The 12,705-nt window shown below is 38.2% G+C and overlaps 1 long non-coding RNA gene across 2 annotated transcripts; it reads right to left on the minus strand.

The window, feature by feature from the left end:
* Positions 1-3,894: 3,894 nt before the first annotated feature.
* LOC101165988 (uncharacterized) lies at positions 3,895-12,317 on the minus strand. 2 transcript variants are annotated; one of them, XR_909733.4, is made up of 7 exons: positions 12,185-12,317; positions 10,670-10,794; positions 9,560-9,670; positions 9,433-9,488; positions 8,406-8,704; positions 7,546-7,603; positions 3,895-4,257 (listed from the first exon to the last, which is right to left on the minus strand). It is a non-coding gene; the product is annotated as an uncharacterized LOC101165988 (long non-coding RNA). The 2 variants fall into 2 exon arrangements; XR_177475.5 differs by lacking the exon at positions 9,433-9,488.
* Positions 12,318-12,705: the final 388 nt, after the last annotated feature.

A 12,705-nucleotide genomic window follows, 5' to 3' on the forward strand; every position in this document is an offset into this window, starting at 1 on the left:
GAGTGTGATCTGCATAGCTATGGTAAGGTGTGTTGTTTTAGCTAATGAGTTTGCTTCAGGGAAAATTTTAGTTTAATTTAATTCTTTGTACTCTTTGTATTTTTACTATTTTTTTTACCTGGCTTGATCTGGCTTCCCGTCCTTTTCATCATATGCTAATACATGTTTATGTTTTCATGTCTTTGCCCTAAAACAAAATAAGAACTTAAGATTGAAGGCAATGAGTGAGAACTGACCTCCACAATGTAAGCTTATGAGCAAAACTACACATCTATCTATAAAATCTATAAATCAAGAGGTAAAATAAAGGAACATAAAAGTGCTGACAAACAGAAGTGCAACAAGAAAACAGATTAATTGATTCATTAATTTCTGTTTTTTTACTCTAGTACACATTTTTGACACTATACCACAGCCACAAGAGGTTGCTGTTGTGGAACAGAAAGTAGAAAAGCTCAGTAATGATGGCAAGTGTGGAGGTATGAAAGAGTTTAGGAGAGATGGCAGTAGAGTTTCTATTGTACCTCAAACTTAGTTGTTTGACAAGATCTTGAAAAGAGGATCTCTGAGGAATGGAGATGTTAATTGGTTTCCATCTTCAAGGTCAAAAGTGAAATTGTGGAAACAACAGGATTAAAACTGATAAGTCACACAAAGAAGTTATTAGAGAGAGTAGCTAGACTGAGGTCAGAAGTGAGTGTGAGCAGCGGTATGTTTTCATTTAGAAAAAAAGAAACTCAGGTTGCTTTGAGGATACTTCTGGAGAAGAACATAGAGGATAAGAAGTTACGGCATTGTGTCTTCATAGATTTTGGGAAAGCCTATGACAGGATACGGACGGAGGAACGGTGGATTGGATGAGGAAGTGTGGAGTAGCAGAAATCAAATCAAATCAAATCAACCTTTCTTTATATAGCACTTTCACAACAATAAATGTCACTCAAAGTGCTGTGCATAAAATACAATAAAATTTAAAAACAATATGACAAGACAAACAGTGCCGACACCCCCCCCCCCAAACACACACACACACACAGATACACATTCGCACACCATGATAAAAAGAGTGATAAAATGATGGAATGTAGAGACATGGCTTCGTCATGAAGTGGGGAAACAATATTTTGGGGACATGTCCACATTAGCGACCCCCCACCCAAGTTCACGGAGTACGCTACCACAGGACCCCCCCAGATCCAATCAAAAGATTCAGACCCGGGAGATCCCATTGCAGTGACCCTGTTCACTGAGAAGGGTCAGACACTGATGTAGAGGATCTCTCAGAGGAAAACACTGGAGTTACAAATAAAATGTAAAAGGAATAAAATTAAAATTAAAATATATTTAAAACATGAACAAGAAACAAATAATAACATAAACCTTAATAGATATATGAAAGGATAAGTGTAAATTAAAAAGTTAAAATAAAATAAATAAATGTATATACATACACATATGTTTCTCTTTTGCCTTTTTCCCATCAGGGGTCACCACAGCGAACAAGTCGCATGGTAAACTTGGCAATGTTTTACACCGGATGCCCTTCCTGACACAACCTTCTCAAAGCAACCGGGCTTGGGACCAGCACAGAGGTAGAAAGGGGAACAGGGAGCAGCCCGGAGTTGAACCCTGGTTTCACGGATGGAAGGCGCCGCAAACTAGCACGAGCTAAACCGGCTCCCTTTATATACATACATATATCAAACTAGTAAAAAGAAAAAACAAATAATTAAAGTATCAAGTAAATTCCTGAAATTCAACTAAAGGCTAAATTAAAAAAGTAGGTCTAAAAACATGAACAGTCTCTTCGGCCCTGAGGCTCTCTGGGAGGATAACCAAAAGGCCGGTATCAGAGGACCTCAGGGTCCGCGAGGGCTCATACTTTCAAATCATGTCAAATAAATATGAAGGCCTGAGACCATAAAAACATTTATAAACCAATAAAAGAACTTTAAAATCAATCCTGAAGCGCACAGGGAGCCAATGCAGCGATTTTAAAATGGGTGTAATGTGTTCCCGCCCCCTGGTCCTCGTCAACACGCGTGCTGCTGAATTTTGCAGCAGTTGAAGGTTTGCTATCCTTGTTCTGGGAAGACCAGAGAGCAGGGCATTACAATAGTCTAATCTGCTGGAAATAAAAGCATGCATTAGCACCTCTGTGCTGGCAAGAGAGAGAAATGGGTGAACTCTGGCTATATTTTTTAGATGATAAAATCCTGTTTTTGTGATATTTTTAATTTGTAGGATGAAATTCATCTCAGAGTCAAAAATAACACTCAGGTTTCTCACACACTGAAAAGTTTTGTAATTCTTTAGTTTAGATAAAACAATCTCTCTCTTGTCTTCAGAACCGATCACTAAAACCTCTGTTTTGTCCTGGTTTAGCTGTAGGAAGTTCTCTGCCATCCATGACTTGATGTCTAAAATGCATTTTAAGAGTGTGTTGACCGACTTTTCGTCTTTAGGAGATACAGCAATGTAAAGTTGAGTGTCATCAGCGTAGCTATGAAAACAAATGCCATGCCTCCTGATGACATCCCCCAGTGGCAGCATATATAGATTAAAAAGTAGTGGGCCTAAAATTGAACCTTGGGGGACTCCACAGTTGATGTCAAAGACGTTTGAGGAGCAAGTATCCATACTTACGCAAAATCTTTGATCTGTGAGATAGGAATAAACCACTTTAGTACGGTACGTTGTGAAAAAACATGTTGGAGGTGTTCAGGACATGTATGAGAGCTGGAAGACAGTGGTGAGATGTTCTGTTGGGGTGACAAAGGAGATCAAGGCGGAAATGGGACTGCACCAGAGATCAGCTTTGAGCACCTCCTTGGTTCTTTGGTGATGGACGGACTGACAAATGAGGTTAGACAGGAATCCCTGTGGATCATCATCTTTGCAGATGACATTATGATCTGTAGTGAGAGCAGGTGAAATTCTATTTGGGTGTGACCAGGATGGACAGAATCATGGATGAATCCATCAGTGGAACAGCTTTTAGATGTTTTGGGGATCAATGCAGGGAAGCAGATTGTGATAGTTTGGACACATAGAGAGGAGGAACAGTCTGTTGGTAAAAGGATGCTGAGGTTGGAGCTAACCAGGAAAGAGGTTCTGATGATTTGCAAGGCAGACTGTGAAAATTGCACCCGATGAAGCAGCTTGAGTTAAAAATCAGTTCAAATCAGAAAAGACAACAGGCTCTCCGTCAGTAGTGCCAAAAAAAAAACCCGCCATGAATGTGAGCATGCAGTCTGCTCTTTGAAAGAAAAGCAGATGTTTACATAAACTTATAGCATATCTTTCCTGTTGCTTAACCTGCAAGTCCATGTCTAGATCAGTGGTCTCAAAGCTTTTTCAGTCCACAGACTAGTTTAATGTCACACAATATTTTCACGGACCGGTCCATACAGGGCCGAAGTTTGTGTTTAATATTTTTAAGCTTCCGGTTTCTGAATTTTTTTTTTTTTTTAGTTAAAATGACATTTTGTTAAAAAAAATCTGAAGACATGTCACGAGGGAGAATCAGGGAAGCACCCAGGCGCAGAGAGGAGGAGGAGGCAGGAGGTTCAGGGCAAACGGGGGCTTTAATAACTTAAACAAAAACTACAAACCAAAACCACTGCTGAGGATGGTAGAAAACTCTAAACTTGAGACACTCAAAACAAAAAAAGAGGGGACATAAAACTATGGAGCAGCACAGGAGGAAGGGAAAGACAGGACTTAAATACATACGTATTTAGGTGGAAACAATGAGGGCAAATGGGGACCAAAAGTAAAACTAAAAATAACAACATAACAGGAAAACTTTTAAAATAAAACAGGAAACTGAACTGAAAACATGCCGGAACAAAAAGAGAATCAAAACACAAAGGCAAAGAAACTGAAACCGTAAAACATTAGTAGATTTTTAATATACATATATATATATTTTCTTTTTACATAAATCCTAATTAACTGTGTATTTTTTAACCCCAAAGGAACATTTTCTGCGCTAAATTTTCTTAACAGATGCCTGTCTAATTCACTCTTGCTGAAAGACAATTCATAAATGTCCCTCTTACAACTTTCTAAAAATCAGCAACTTTATTCTATTCTATTATGAATCTTCATTCTCTGTAAAAAAATTGGGCTCTGTGTAAAAGTTCAACAGCAGGAACAGAAAGACGTTGGAGGCAGGAGCAGGTGTCACACTGACCCAGTCAGTCAGGATGATGCATCACTTTGTCAAGTCAGCCATGAAGCACTGAGACACTCCTGGAAAAGTTAGAGCAGTATGAGACATATGTCAGGTACAAAGATGCTTTAGAAAAAGAAAAAGAAATAAAATTCGACTTAAAACATCAACCCTTAAGCTATGTTCACATCGTTCTCGGCAACATGCATTCAAGTGATCACTTTCTAATTAAAAGTCTATGTAAATGCATGTTTCAAGCTTCCATGTTCAAAACTCTTGTGTTCATGTGCAGCTATGAAAGGTTCTAGTAGCTTCTACTACTGCTTAAATAATCTTGTGTTGATGATTTCTTAATCTTTGTTAATAACGATACTAATAGACTCAAAAATTGGGGGCAAGTTGGGTGAGGGTGGAGGGGGGCAAAACATTTTCCTGGGAGGGGTGCCGCCCCTTGTCCCTTGTAGCTCCGCCCCTGTAGTGACATGGATTTGGTTTAAGGACGCTAGCAATGAATCGAACCATATCTGTTTCATGCCCAAATCGCGAAATTTACCATTTCGACAATTCACACTATGACTATTCCAGTGGAGCCAGTTTAGCTCGTGCTGGTTTGCGGCGCCTTCCATCCGTGAAACCCGGGTTCGACTCCAGGCTGCTCCCTGTTCCCTTCTCTACCTCTGCCGGTTCCAAGCCCGGTTAGAGAAGGTTGCGTCAGGAAGGGCATCCGGCGTAAAACATTGCCAAATTTACCATGCGACTTGTTCGCTGTGGCGACCCCTGATGGGAGAAGCCGAAAGTGGAAGAAGACACTATGACTATTCCAAAGAGGAAGAAACCCCTTGCTGCTTGTCCAGTATGAACACAATGGGCTAAATGCACGGCAAATGCCCGGTGTGAACGTAGCTTTAAATAAAGGAAAAATATTTAGTTGAGCTAAAAATGTTGAAGAATTTTTAGACTCTTTTCTAGGGCTGTGATCACCCGTGTTCCCATTTGTAGTATTCTCAAACCAGAGATGTTCCTGCATGCATCTAAGTGAAAACCAGTGACCAGTAAATTGTTCTTAATAGACACAGTTAAGCAAAAAACAGAGCAACAATTGTTTTACAGCTTTATCTGGGAAGAATTTTATTAAAATAAATATTTAAGCTCTTGCCAATTTTTATGATTCTGCAAAAATCTCAACAGATGAAGGGCTAAGTACTGCCAGACAAAAGACAATTCTTCCTTTACAGACTGATACATCAAGTTTTCTTTCAATGAATAAAAAAAAAAAACCTTTGTTTGCAAAAATGTGCCGTGAGTGTTGAGTTACGTTGAAGCTCAGGCACATACACGTCTGAGTCAAGCAAACAGTCCATAAAAACCACACCTTGCAACAGGTAAAGAATCTGAGCAGATCCAGAACTGCACCCCTTTACAAAAAAAAACAACAACCTACATTTCCAGAGGCTAGTTTTTTTAAGAATCTCTTTGTTCAAATGACATAGGAATGACACAAAATAATCTTTAACAAGCATTTCTCTTCAAATCAAACCTCTTCTTTGGGCTCTTTTGCTTTGGTTGCACAGATTATGCACCTTAATGCAAAACCAGAGCTGGGTCTATGATGTTACAAAGCTTTTGACTTGTTAGTGTCCAGCAAGTAAACTGGCTCCAGAGTTGAGCATCAGTTTTTGATGAAATCTTATGAGTTTCTCATGAATCCTGCTTGTTTTGTTTTTTTTTACAGATTTTTCTTCTTGCTCAGAGTTTTCCAGGCTATGGTGCATTGAGCATAGCAAGTTTGAGACCAATGAATCAGAGATTGCAACTGGTGTAAAACCTTGGGGAATATCTTTTGCAAATCATTTAGCTTTGGCAACATATATGGAAACACACAAACACCAAGCCAAAAGTTTATGTTCCTCAATTTAACCCAAAAGCAGGATAAACAAAATGTTGTTAAAAAAAAGGAAACTTTGCAAAAGAGCCCCTAAAACACAGGTTAGTACAGTTTAAGCATTTTTTTTAATGTATAAAGCTTTTTATTTTATTTTTGACATTTTGGATGAACTTTCCTTTTATGAGTTGATTTTTTTTTATCTCATCAGAGCTCAGATTTGCAAAGAATAATTTGCCACCCAAATGTCTTTTTGGAATGTTGTCAATAGGCCTCATTAGGCACTCATCACTCTTTAGGCTTCATTTTTTGCTTCTCAGCATGGATAATGTCAAAGGTGATCTGTCCAGTGTGTACATGCCTTTGGCTAACACCACCATGAGAAACTATGTGGGTTGTTTTGCCTCACAACAGGGATTGTGACCCAGAACTCTTATTCAGTGACGCTAATAAATCAAGGAAACCATTAGTTCCTAGATCAATCATTTGTCACCGGATCACCCAGAATGCACATTCTCAGTCTCACTTTCCCCTTTAATTAGAGCTCCTGTCTCTTTGAGGTGGGCATGTCAGTCAAACATGATGTGAGGCAGCTTTATGTCATTTGAGACACCCAAATAGCCTACAGGAAGGTTCTATGAAAATGAAGCTCATTCTAATGCAGATGAGACGGCACAGACCCGGAGCTTTCAGGAAATTCAGTATTGAAACTAAAAGAGGGAAGTATTTCATTTATGCTCTTAAATTTGGTACTTTTTGCTTAAAAAAACATCTATGTATTTGTTCTGGAACAATGACAGAAAACATTTGTTTTAGAGAAAGCCAGCTATATATTAGTGTAATGTTAGAATAGATCTTTCAAACAGGAACATTTCCTTTTTGAAATGGTCTTTTAATTATAATCATGTAGTTTTAGGAAAAATAAAAATAAGAAATTAGCTTGAGTTGTGGATGAGACTGATGGCACAGAGTAAGCCCGCTCTTACGTCCTGACATTCATCTGTTTATGCTCTCTCATGCTAGCTTACAGCCCCTCACATCCCCAACCAAACATGACTGGTGCAACGAAAATGGCGAGCAATATTGGAGCTATCAAGCTGTACAGTTTTGAGCCAGATCAGACAAGGGAAAAAAAGGCGAACATGGATCTAATCGTCCACAATGGATGCATCATTAGGAAGCGGAGCAGGGAGGGTGGGTTGCCGTAGTAGCGTCTATGTCACATCTATAAGCAATTTCCAACGGCATTTTTGATTCTGCTCCTGTCTCACCACAATTTCAATAAATAAATATTCAGAAATGCAATTTTATGTTAATTTTCTTTATGTCCTCCATCATGAGAAAAATGCCACAAGAACATGTTGAAAACACCAAAAACATGATTTTCATCGGAGTGCGTCATTAAAGAATGGAGCCTCTCTTGTGTTTCTCTGTGTTTACATTTTGTAATTCATTTCCATAGTGAAACAGGACTGGTCACACTTACCTCAGATTAAGTTGAGGTTTAGCGATCTTAACAGTAAATATCAGCTGCTTTAAGTTTCCTACAAAACACACACACACACACACACACAAAGACAGTTAACTTTCTTACCTTCATTGCAGTGCAAAAAAATAAAATTACATAAAAAACACTTTAGAGAGAAATGTAATGAATGAACGCAGTGACTTGAGGTTTGAAATGTGGAGCCAAGGAAGACATGCCAATAACGATATGCCGATAACAGCAGTTGCACATATGACCTCTGCTTCAAAACAGTCCTATTCCAAAACCATCAAGGAAAATGAAGACAAATAATTGCGTAGTCTATTACACAATAAATACAGACTGAAAGTTTTTTTTTTTTTTTTTTTTTTTCTACTTGTAAGAATGGTTTGCAATGCCGATTTACAACATCCCAAACTAAATTTATTTACTCAGTGATGGATGACAACTTGTTGTGAGGCTCTATGATTATTTTGGTAAGAAGGAGCTAAAATGGCGTGATGTGAAACTTTTTATAGCAAGTTGGAACTAAAACCAGAAAGATATCGGGATCTAACACAAGTTCAGGAAAGTCCATGATGCTACACTGTGCAAAGCTGGGACAAAATCTCATCAGCTTATACAGTACATCAAAGGTGACTAAAGGAAAGCGCAAACCTAAGTTTCAAAGTGGAAGAGAAAAACATCACACCCAGAATCTAAAATGGGAATAAAATTAATGCACGCACACAAACCACACACACACGCGCGCACACACACAGGCATGCTCAAACACAAAGTTTTGTTCAAATAAAACCACTAAATCAAAAAATACTTAAATAAAATGAAAGGAAAAAAAAGACACTGGAATGTTTTCGTACCTATTTTGCTTTTGTCTTTGTCTCAACTTGGCAACAGTGAAAGCCAGAATGAGCAGTCCGACAATGACAACCACCACACTGATGGTCAGTGGTAAACTCAGATCCCCGTTTACAGTGTCATCACAGAATTCGCCGCGGTAGCCCAAGTCACAGTCGCACACCAGATTGGTGCCGCCTCCCTTAGGGGGCACACAGCTGCCGTGGCTGTTGCACTGAGTGTCACCGCAGGTTGGCAGGCTTAAGTCCATGCTTCTTGCATGTACAGGTATGGAAGTTTCCATTACAGGAGGGGAAACACCCTGAAACACAACAAGAGAATTGACAAAGCAACCAACTTCCTTTTGATTTTATTCAAGGAGAGGTGTGTGCTTTAAACATTTTTTTAAAGGAACATAATTGTTTTCATTAACTAACAACTGAGTCAACATTAAGCACTCTTGGAAAACATGTTATTCAATGCCTCTGAGCCAAAAACACTTTTTTTTTTAAAAGCCATGACTAGTAGTGGCTCAAACTTGTTTGGAAAAGTTAAGAATTTCTCTCATGTTGGAACTCATTGAGAAGTCCTTTGATCTCAGAGAATGAACTACTCATTAAAAAAGGTTTTGATTTGTTTTTAAAAATGACAGGAAATGATGAATGCTGGAACAGATAAACTCATCCAGCACGTGGCTTCCTGTCTCAAGAACTTTTATTATTAAATATGTTGTTCAAATGACAGTGACAAAAGCCAGACTGCTGCAACAAAAGAAAAACAAAACATTCAAAAAGTCCTTACAGTCAGTTATATTGGAGGGTTTTTCTTTTTAAAATAGGCAAAAAGTCACATTTATTCAACCACGTTATGAGTCAAAAAAGATGTTTGCAAATGAAAAAAAGACAACGTCTTAACTGCTGTTCAAAATGCTGCATTAAAGCTTTTATGCAAGAACAATTTTGGAAAAGCTTAAACAGTAACAAGAGTATCAATATCTGCATTTGAGTGGTTTCTGATCTTTGTATATTAAAATGTGAATAAATACTTTACCTTACCCATCTGGCTGTTTGAAGTTCATGGCTCTCAGCCAACAAAATCCATAAAAGCTGCAAATGGATGTTTCTAAAGTAAAACACCTGAGCCGCATATATAACAGGTCAACATACAAAACACTTACTGGGGAAAAGTTTTCAGTGGTTCCCTGTGCAGATCAGGTTTCTGCTGGAGTTCAGGTGAGCTTGGCCGTGCCGAGGCGTCCCAGTAGAAAAAGCTTTTTGGAAGTTTTCTGCTGCTTGCAGCAAGAGAATGAGAAACACAGGAGGTGGGGAAGTGGAAGAATACCTGCCAGACACACTGAAACTCACTTCCTCCTCCCCTCCTGATTGCATTACATCACATTAACACACCACAGTTCACGCCAAATACGACAGGTGTGAGCCAATTAGGCTTTTCATATGATGAAGCTAAGATGCCATAAAACTTTTTAAAAGTTGGTTCATGCTGGGTGGAAGTTGAGTTTGTCTATTATTTTTGTCACAGAAACAGGATTTAGTGTCATGTTACACAAGGGACAAACCCATGTCAGATTTAACAGGGAGGAGTCATGTTTTCTAGATGGGTGTTTTGATGGAGTGCAACAATGAAGGCGTGTTTGGTTGAAACATGAGAAAGGGGGATGTGAGGGCAGAGCAGGCAAGTCGGAGGGAGACTCACCTGGCAAGACCTGACCACACAAACATGTCTGTGAACATGTGAGTTAAACATCTGTTATGCAACTTCTACGGAAGTGTTGAGAAAGAGAAGTGGGTTGCTGTGTTCCAGTATCTTCTACAGTTACACACATGCCGCTGTGTTGCTGTAATTGTCTCAGCCCAAACACAAACATCACAAATCACTGTCATTACTCAGTGGTTGTCGCAACTTCATCCTCGCTGAGGTGGAAATGTTTAAAGACCCACTTCCATGAAAATGGCATGTTTAACATGTTCTTGTGGCATTTTTCTGACGATTGAGGACATACATAAAGAACGTTTAGCTATAAATTGCATTTCTGAGTATTTCATTATTCAAATCTTTGTAAAATAGGAAGAGACAAAAAACACAGTTGGAAAAGTTGGAGCGTATTTGTGACAGAAAATACAGTGGGTATGCCACAAGCTCACGGTACTGCTCCACTCTGACGCATCCACTAAGACAACTACATCCATGTACGACTTTGTAGTCCTCGTCTGAGCTGGCATCAGGCTAAAAACTGAACACTGGCCTTGATAGCTCCAATATTGCTCACCTTTTTTGTTGCATCGGTAATGTTAGATTGGGGTTGTGAATGGCTGTCTGCTTGAAGCAACGGAGAAGGGAAGAGACAGTCCCACCCACAACTGAGAGCTCCTGCTGTTCTTCAGAAACTATGTCCTAAAATGACACAAGTTTTTTGATTTTGGTTATAAATGGAATAATCATGATTAAAAGACCACTGGAATTTTTTTTATATAGATTGAAAGATGATCAGAGTAAGAAATAAAGTCATTTTCTGTTATTACATTTAATGATATCGCTAAACGATCAAAAAAGCTTTGCATGTCATTTTAATTGTAAGTAATTAACAAATAAATTCCAGAATTGAAATGCTGCAAAGAACAAAAAGAACATTAAAAAAAACTAAATTGAAAAAAAAAGAGTAAATGAAATTAAATAAAATAAAAAGAATGAAATTGAAGTTTTGGCTCTGAGCAACTCAGATTTGCAGATGACAACACAAAAGGTTTTAGGAGAAATTTCAGGTGACAGTTAGAGCTGCTACATGTCCGCTGTTGTGTGGGACAAAAATCTTGGGTCAATGTTCAATAATGTTCAAATATCCCAAAATTCAATAAAATGCAAAAAGAAGCTTTGATTTCAAGATATGAAGATAAGAAGAGCTAAGGTGTTTGAATAATTCCAAATACACGTGTGAACTGGATTGTAGTGAAATAATCAAAGCTCTTTTAATTACAATCAATGAGTATTACATTGTGCACTGTGAACTTCCTGAAATGTTTTAATTACAATCAATAAGCTATTGATTTTCTTTACTTGATCCTCAATGCGTAGCAATAATCTCTGGTTTAATGTGATGCAGTTATCTAATGATAATCAATGCTTACATATCGGTTACATAAAGTGTGAATCATTAATGTTTACTGAAAAGATGTAAGAATTCTTTCTGAGGATAATCAATAAGCACTCGATTTTGTTACTTGATAACTTGATCTGCACTGTGCAGCAATAATATCTGGATTGAAAGAAATTGTATTCTGAATATAATCAATGAGTTTTACATATCTGTTACATGGTCTGTGATTCACGTTACGGTTTAAAAAAAACATAAATTAATGTTTTCTGAAGATAATCAATCGTCAGTAAGCATTTGATTTTGTAACTTGAAAAGAATCTGTCTGATCAGAACCAGATAATGAAAACTATGCCAAACTCTAAAATGAATTAACTCAGTAGGGGTAGGATAATATAACCCTTGTGCTATCTTAGATGACCCCACCCTTACATTGACGTGTTCTCCCCTACCATGACAAAGGTGGAAAGATTTTATGTAATCCATGGACACCAGTGAAGATTACAAATCATTGAAGAAAAAAGGTTCAGTGCACTGTCTAGTGGGTCTACATGACCCAACTCCCAATGTTAAAGTCCCAAGGATAGCACAAGGGTTAAGATCGCTTCTTCCCACTCCTTTTCAAGCAATCTATCAAGCTCTACGTGATTTTCATAAATTATCACTATATTTAAATAAACAAATGTGACTTACGTGCGTTTTTGTTCTTAGGTCTTGATTTGAGACTCTCAAACAGGAAACTGCAGCAAGCAGCTCCACGCTCAGCCTATAAACCACTCTGATAACTAGCCTTAATCTGCGATAGGTTCCAGGAAAAAGAAAAGCCCAGTCTCAAAACTCGCTTGTTTGGTTCTCCTAAGTTGAGTTCCAGGAAAGTTGTAGAAATGCTACAGTTTCTAACTTGTTTAAAGCAGGAGGCATGTGATTTCTGAACCTTCACACGCAACCTTTAAAGTTGATTACAGGAAGCAGCTGCTGCCTGTCAGGTCAAATGCATATGATTTGATTTAACTTTAATTTTTATGACAGACCAAAAATACAAGTTTTGGTGAGGTAAGGCGGAGCCAGTCCATTTAAAGATTTAAAAACAATAGAATTTGAAAAACTCTAAAATGGACAGGCAACCAGTGTAGAGAAGCCAGAACTGCTGTAAAATGCTCTGCCTTCCACGTTCCAGTTAACAAATGTGCAGCAGCATTCTGCACCAACTGGAG

The sequence above is a fragment of the Oryzias latipes genome, chromosome 12 (genome assembly GCF_053564925.1).
Source record: "Oryzias latipes strain Hd-rR chromosome 12, Olatipes_Hd-rR_3.1".
Taxonomy (NCBI): Eukaryota; Metazoa; Chordata; class Actinopteri; order Beloniformes; family Adrianichthyidae; genus Oryzias; species Oryzias latipes.